We start from the raw sequence: 7,153 nt of genomic DNA on the forward strand, positions 1-7,153 counted from the left end.
TCCCAGGTAAGACCAATGGCCAGAGGGATCAGATGCTCAGAAAAAGTAAGCACCCCATGCGGCATAGCTTCTTTAATTTGGTTTTCCAAATATATGCATGCTTCGAAGGTAAGCACTCACAAATTGAAAACAAGAAATTGTTTCAGAATTTTAATGTATCACAATGTTATGTTAATTAATATAATAAAGTGTAATAAATTATATTGTATTCATTTCCCGTAATAAATATTAGCCTATTTATAGTATATTTAAACTGTGACCATTCTTTGATATCTGTTATAATGGTACCAATAACCGGATGTAAGACTGGGGAAAATGTCTTCTTTTCCAGTTAAACACTATTTCCTGAAATAATAAAATAGAAGACATATTAGCTGATTTGAGCCAGCAGACCAATTAAGGCGAAAGAAAGTCTGGCATTCAGTATGTCTTTTAAAACATAGCTACATAGCCTATATTTTAGTTCAACTGGCAGCATAATAGTTACAAATACGAAAGCATATATTAAAGACACTGACGGATTTTAAAGGGACTACATTATTATGACAGTTGAATCTCTAATAGAAATATTCAGTAATTAGAAGAATGTTATGAAATGAGAACTTCGCAACATTCGTAACCATCTGCAAACGCTATAAACAAGCCAGTGCCACCTATAGGTTTTGGGTTAAATCATTTAATAGGCTGTTTATTAAAAAAAATGAATTCGCTTGAATATATGACTGGGGAATATCTATCGTTGATATTTTGATCTTGTTTTCAAAGTTTAAAAAACAGTCTAGGTACATTTTAGTGTAGATTAACTAGCGATTAGAAAATAAATGAAATGAGGTTTAACGTCCTACTGTTCTGCTCCGACTGGGCTGATGAAGACGAGCATACGCGGGTCTACGGCCTACTCATATCGAATTCCAACTGCCAATGGATCTTTTACGTGCACACTAGCGATTAAATACAAATGACAATCGGCGGGTTTCAAAAATCATTATAAGCATACACTTCAAAAATGCAAAACTAATTCGTAACATCAAGAGATTTTATTTTCACGAATCAATTTTTTCCAGTTTCAGACTGATTAATCAATAAAATTGTTTGTAGTAAATGGATACATACCGCTTCCGGAATTCCTTTGTTGAACGTTATTGTTGTTGTTGAATTGTGGCCCCATACCAGCATAAGGAGTCATACCAGCCATCATTCCTGGGTGGTATCCATTGAATCCAAGCATGCCTGGGTACATACCATACTTACCGGCACCGTAAGGACTGTATAACGCGGACGCAGCTAAGGCATTACCATACAAACCATGCATGCCCAGACCACCATACATGCCATGACCACCATACAAGCCCATACCAGCACCATACATGCCTAAACCAGCTCCATACATGCCCAAACCAGCACCATACATGCCCAAGCCACCACCATACATGCCTAGACCAGCACCGTACATTCCAAGCCCAGCTCCCCCGTAAGGAACAGCCAGAGATACGGCCAACAGACAGGCAAAGGTGGCAACGACCAGTTTCATCATCTGAAAAATATGAAACGAACATTAAGGGCAAGGCAGACATCAGCATATTTTATATTTTGGTTAGTTGCATTTAATCATTTAACTTCGTGAACTTCTCTAAAACTCTCTAAGGAGTAATAACCTGTTTTTGTATTGCCCGATCGGTTTTAATTTCTTGGAAAATAGGCATTCATTAATGAATATAATATGTTATATTCATATATGTAAATATATGTTATATATTACGATCAAAATTGGATTGACAAAGTATATTGTTTAAAATTTTAGTTTCAGTTTTTAGAAATAACCCATATTTCGAAATAAATCCCTTATGGAACATGAACAATTAAATTAACAAATTATAATGGTGTAAGTGAAAATAAAATACAATTACCTTGTCGTATATGTTACTGTATCTTTGAGCAAAGAATATGTAATGCCTTACCGTGTGGTTATCTGGTTTATATACCCTAACTGACTATTCCTAATTACCAGATAATCCTTCAAATATTTTCCGCACCTTTAATCAGCGAAAAGAAAAATACAAGTTATGAGCTATTAAAATAAATTTACATGCATATTAATAATTAATAACGGGGTTGTTCGGTACATTAACTGTAGGCCAATGACCCGATATCACTGATAAATTTCACGTAGGAGTGTTAATTAATATTCCTAATCATTTTCATTGATGGATTTAAATTTTACTATGTTATTATATCTGTGATTAAAATCGTGAGCGGTTAAAGACCTCAAGCATGGGTTAATTTGAAGGGACCAATTTGAAAACGTGCACATTTTTGTATTAACATGGAATTTGTTTTTATTTGATTAGATCTGGTATATTTCTATTCATTTAATGAGAATATTTTTTCAATGTTAAAACTTTTCAACCAGTGTTGAGATACTGCATACAGTACATGTATATTGACCATAGCCAACTTTCACTAACCCTGTAAAATGTATTAGACAGGGACTTTGATTTGTGTATACAAATAATGTACATCTAAAACTTTTAATTAAAGATACGTTATGGGAGATTCGATAAGGAGTTCTCACTATAATAGTTAAAAACTAAATAATGTAAAGGCAATTTGATGAAAATTTCGTTCAAATTGATCCATTATGAACCGAGAACTAAGCCGTTGAAATTTCCGGCTAGCCTTGATCATCATTACTAAAGTTAGTACGATAAACAGCATAGTCAGTAAATCGGCTCATAATCCGCTAAAGATCGCAGGCTAGCGATGCCATTTAGAGTTGATTATGGTCTGGATAGGTTAATTAATGTCTAATAATTTAGATAACATTTCAGGCCTAAAAAAAGACCTGCAATAGACAGATTTAGCTTTTGCATAATGTATGTTTAGGGTGTTACCGAAAATACAGAAACATCTGCAAAGACATCACTGAGATGTACACACGTTTTAACTTTCAGAGGTGGGGAACAGGCTGCGAATGGTTTAACACGTTCACGTTAGATCAAAAGTTCTGTCATTGAGTGGCATTGTTTCAATTCTCCGATTATACGCGTCAAGGAGGAGGGTCGCCTGACTAACCACGAGAGTTTTATCCGCGTCTTCCGGTTTTCTCTCACAGCTGAAGATCCCGGCTGACAACCCGCGAATCGAAGTAATCTTATACGGTGGCGTTTCTCTTTGTGCAACAGCTACGACGGGCTGTGTGGAAAACGAACGAGAAAGACTAACCAGGTTATTTTGGATTTTTTAATTCGCTTGCGCACAGGGGTCTTTAAAAATTGTTGAAAACCGGAGTACACGGGCGACCCTACTTATTGTCATATGTCAAGCTGGAGTTCGAACCATTGACACGTGAGATATAATAATTTACAGATCAAACCGTAGCAAAGATCTCTGTGTTTAAAGATGTCTGATGTAAGAATTGGATAACGAGATGAGAATTCTTGCTATAAGAGTTCAAAAATTGATTAAGGAAATTAAATTTATTGGAAATTTCATTTATTGAAAATTTCATTCAAATTAACTTAATCTGAACGACGTTATTATCGGTGGAAGATGCAGCGTATGATTTATTAACATAGCAACGGTACTAGGCAAACGAGATTAGGAAGATTTGGCTCTTACATAATTATATTTTGAATGTGTTTAACCAGTTTATAGGGGAATTGGATGGTCGAATGGTTAGCACATGCGGGCTGAGTCAACTGGCGTGGTTTCGATTCCCCAGTTGTACGTGACAAGGAGTAGAGTAGCCTGTCCAACCTCATGGATTTTCTCCGGGTCCTCCGGATTCCTCCCTCTGCTAAAGACCCTTACGCGCAAGCGAATTATTAAAATAAAATTGAACCATATATTGGCTCTTCGTAAGGCGTAAGTCCTGAACACACTTTTTGCTATGGCTGCATGTTGGGAAATAACACAATGTACTTAGTTCGTTTACCAATAGCCCTAAAATTATTCCTCACATAATTGAATTTAGATCGCTCCATTTATAAATCACATTAGTATTCTGCCTTTCTGGTTTATAATTCGTGACACTGGGATTTCTTATTTCCGCGGGCTACGACTAAAAAGGTAACGAACTAACGTTGTAGAAGCCACAAGTCAACATTCATTAATGAAATGAAATAGCCAAAAGGTTTCCTATGATTTAATTTGACGTCAGAGCTTTTTACTTTTTATGAAGTACATAACGTCTGTTATAGGAAATTGTTTTTTTTAAAACGATATAGCAATCGAATTTAGAGAAATTATCTAAGGGATCATAATACATGACGAAGCCCCTCTCACGGAAGTTATTAAGACGGTATACCAATAACCACAGGTGCGAATGGGGGTAAAATGTTATCTGGACTCTGGCCTGTATTACCCGTTAACGCTCTTTTTCAGATTTACATATCTGTTCAAATTTAAGTTACGACATTAAGAGAGTGGTTGTTATAATATTTATTCTTTAAAATTAATAAATATATTTCATTTTATTGCTCTATTCTTCATTATTATACAAACTACCAAAATTTAGTAAATCAACATCTTTCCCATCACTGAGAACCACTGCAACAACACTGCAGATTAATACTTCTCTTGAAATTGTGGACTGTCGTGATCTTTTTTATTTTCTTGTTTCATTCATGTATTCACCACAGACTAAAAGCTTATTATATTTTAAGTTTTTTCTTTGAATTTTTTTATTTCGACTTTTATTCTTAATGTTGAATATTGTTATTGGATTTCTAAATACAACACTATATCCGTCATCGAGATTCTTTAAGGTTAAACATGCATTATGCAAGAGCTAAATCTGCCTATCGCAGGTCTTTCTTTAGGCCTGAAATGTTATCTAAATTATTAATTAGACATTAATTAACTTATCCAGGTCATAATCAACTCTCGATGTCAAGGCTAGCCTTTTTATGCTTTTTAACGTACTAACTTTAGTAATGATGAACGAGGCTAGGCGGAAATTTACAAAGCTGATATCTCGGTTCATAGTGGACCAATTTGTCTGAAATTTTCAACAAATTACCTTTACATTATCTAGTTTTTAACTATTATAGCGAGAACTGTCAGCTCTTTATCTAATCTCCCATAATGTATCTTTAAGTAAATAATAGTTAGTTTTCATAAGGGCATTATTGATAACTTGACCTTACATATATTATAGCATTTGTCCTTACTATCTATCAGAACATTATTAATAATTTGAATTTGCTATCTATTTGAACATTATTAAATTGTTCTTTAATAACAATCATTTATAGTACATGTGGAGAGGGCATCGGTAAGTTTTCCAAATGACATTTTACTGTAATAGTCCTAAAGAAGGTCGAAAAACCTGGAACTAGTCTACCTAATGTTATTGTTTCTATAATTTGTGGATGCGCTGAACACGCAACAATTCAGCATGACGCAACAACCAGAAAATGACTCATGGTGCGCACATTGGTTTCCTTTAATTTCCCAAAGGTTGCCAGAGTGACATCATCTGGATGCTGAATCTACACATATAGGAGATATATAATTAATATAAAAATATGCTAGATGGTCTCCATTTACAAGACAAGACTTAAACGGGTGTTAGGCTGCTGGACTATAATGACTGTTCTAGTACAATAATTGAATGTTCGTGCCACTCCACATCGTGTACCCGACAATAAAGGTACATTATATATAATTGCTAAAACGTAATGATAATCATCGTGTCATGTCTGTAAATTATCACACAAAGCTCTATTTATCGGTGTTCAATGTAGTTTGGGATAACAGCACATTATATATAAGCTTTTACATGATATAGGTTTTTACACGATATAGAATTTTACACAGTATAGGCTTTTACACGATATCGGTTTTAAACAATATAGACATTTACATGATATAGGCTTTTACATAATATTGACTTTTACACAATATATATAGGCCTTTACATGATATACATTTACGCAATATTGACTTTTACAAGATATATATAGGCCTTTACATGACATACATGTAGGCTTTTACACGATATAAGGAATAACGTAATATAAGCTATAACATATGCTATAAACTTTTACACAATACATGGCGTAGACTTGCTATTACATGGTGTAGACTTTTACACAATATAGACCATTACATGGTGTAGATTCTAGACAATGTAGGTTTTTACATGATATAGGATTTTACACAATATAGGCTATTACATATAGACTTTCACACAATATAGGCTGTTACATGATATAGAATTTTAACTAGATACATATATTTACCTGCAAACAAAAGGATAGAGAACTACTCACAGCCAGGTAATGTTGGGGTTACCAGCTAGCAAATCTTGTTCCGGTTTGCGGGGATGTTGTTCAATGACATATACGGCTAAATGATCTTGTGATCACCATTTCATGCAACCATCAACCGTACCCCCAACCCCTTGTCCCCTTAAATAGAACATTTCTATAAAAATTACGCATCATCGTATTGTACAATTCACGATTATCAACTGGCTATGTTATTAGGAATCTAGGTTGAGTGTGCGCCCTTTAAATAATCGTAGACGTGCAAACGATTTATTATTTTGAACAGATCGAATTATTTCTTGTAACTCACTTCCTCCCCAAGTTCTATGAAGGAGAGCGTTTGCCAATTAAAGTTTTCCATTACCTATCTTTCCACTTAAGACCATTTCGGTATATCTTTCGCATATACATATAAAATACCTTGAGACTATTGATTTTCTTTGAGTCTAAAATTAGCCATAGTCTACGTGTAGAATTAGCTTTTAATAAGAAGAAGTATTATAACTTGAAATTCGCTAGACTTAAATCATGCTCTCGAGAATTTTTTAAATCGTATTAGGAATTTGTTTTAAACACGAAGTATGTCTGGTTCTGACAGCTATCAGATTTCCAGCGATCACCAGTAATCCTTGGCGTGCGTCAGCGTATACAACCCTTAAGATCACCAGCGCGTTTTCTGCTATCTGTGAGGTACTAACAGTTCATCATCAACAATCAATCCATAAATAACGCTATTTTGGGATGACAGTTTAAATTCATAGGTGGTTCTTTCAGGTGAAAGGTTTAAAGTCCCCATTCAGATTTGCCTACATCAGCAAAGCGGTAATAGTACGTCATAAACGGTCTGTATTGTTCATACTGGTATTATAATAAACTTTGGA

General features: G+C 34.5%; 1 long non-coding RNA gene across 2 annotated transcripts; it reads right to left on the minus strand.

Moving 5' to 3' along the window:
- Window positions 1-215: 215 nt before the first annotated feature.
- Window positions 216-6,343, minus strand: LOC126825315 (uncharacterized). 2 transcript variants are annotated; one of them, XR_008788599.1, is made up of 4 exons: window positions 6,246-6,343; window positions 1,959-2,033; window positions 1,114-1,534; window positions 216-345 (listed from the first exon to the last, which is right to left on the minus strand). It is a non-coding gene; the product is annotated as an uncharacterized LOC126825315 (long non-coding RNA). The 2 variants fall into 2 exon arrangements; XR_007681880.1 differs by lacking the exons at window positions 1,959-2,033; window positions 6,246-6,343 and adding an exon at window positions 1,908-1,931.
- Between the last annotated feature and the right edge of the window lie 810 nt (window positions 6,344-7,153).

Source organism: Patella vulgata, chromosome 6 (assembly GCF_932274485.2).
Source record: "Patella vulgata chromosome 6, xgPatVulg1.2, whole genome shotgun sequence".
Taxonomy (NCBI): domain Eukaryota; kingdom Metazoa; phylum Mollusca; class Gastropoda; family Patellidae; genus Patella; species Patella vulgata.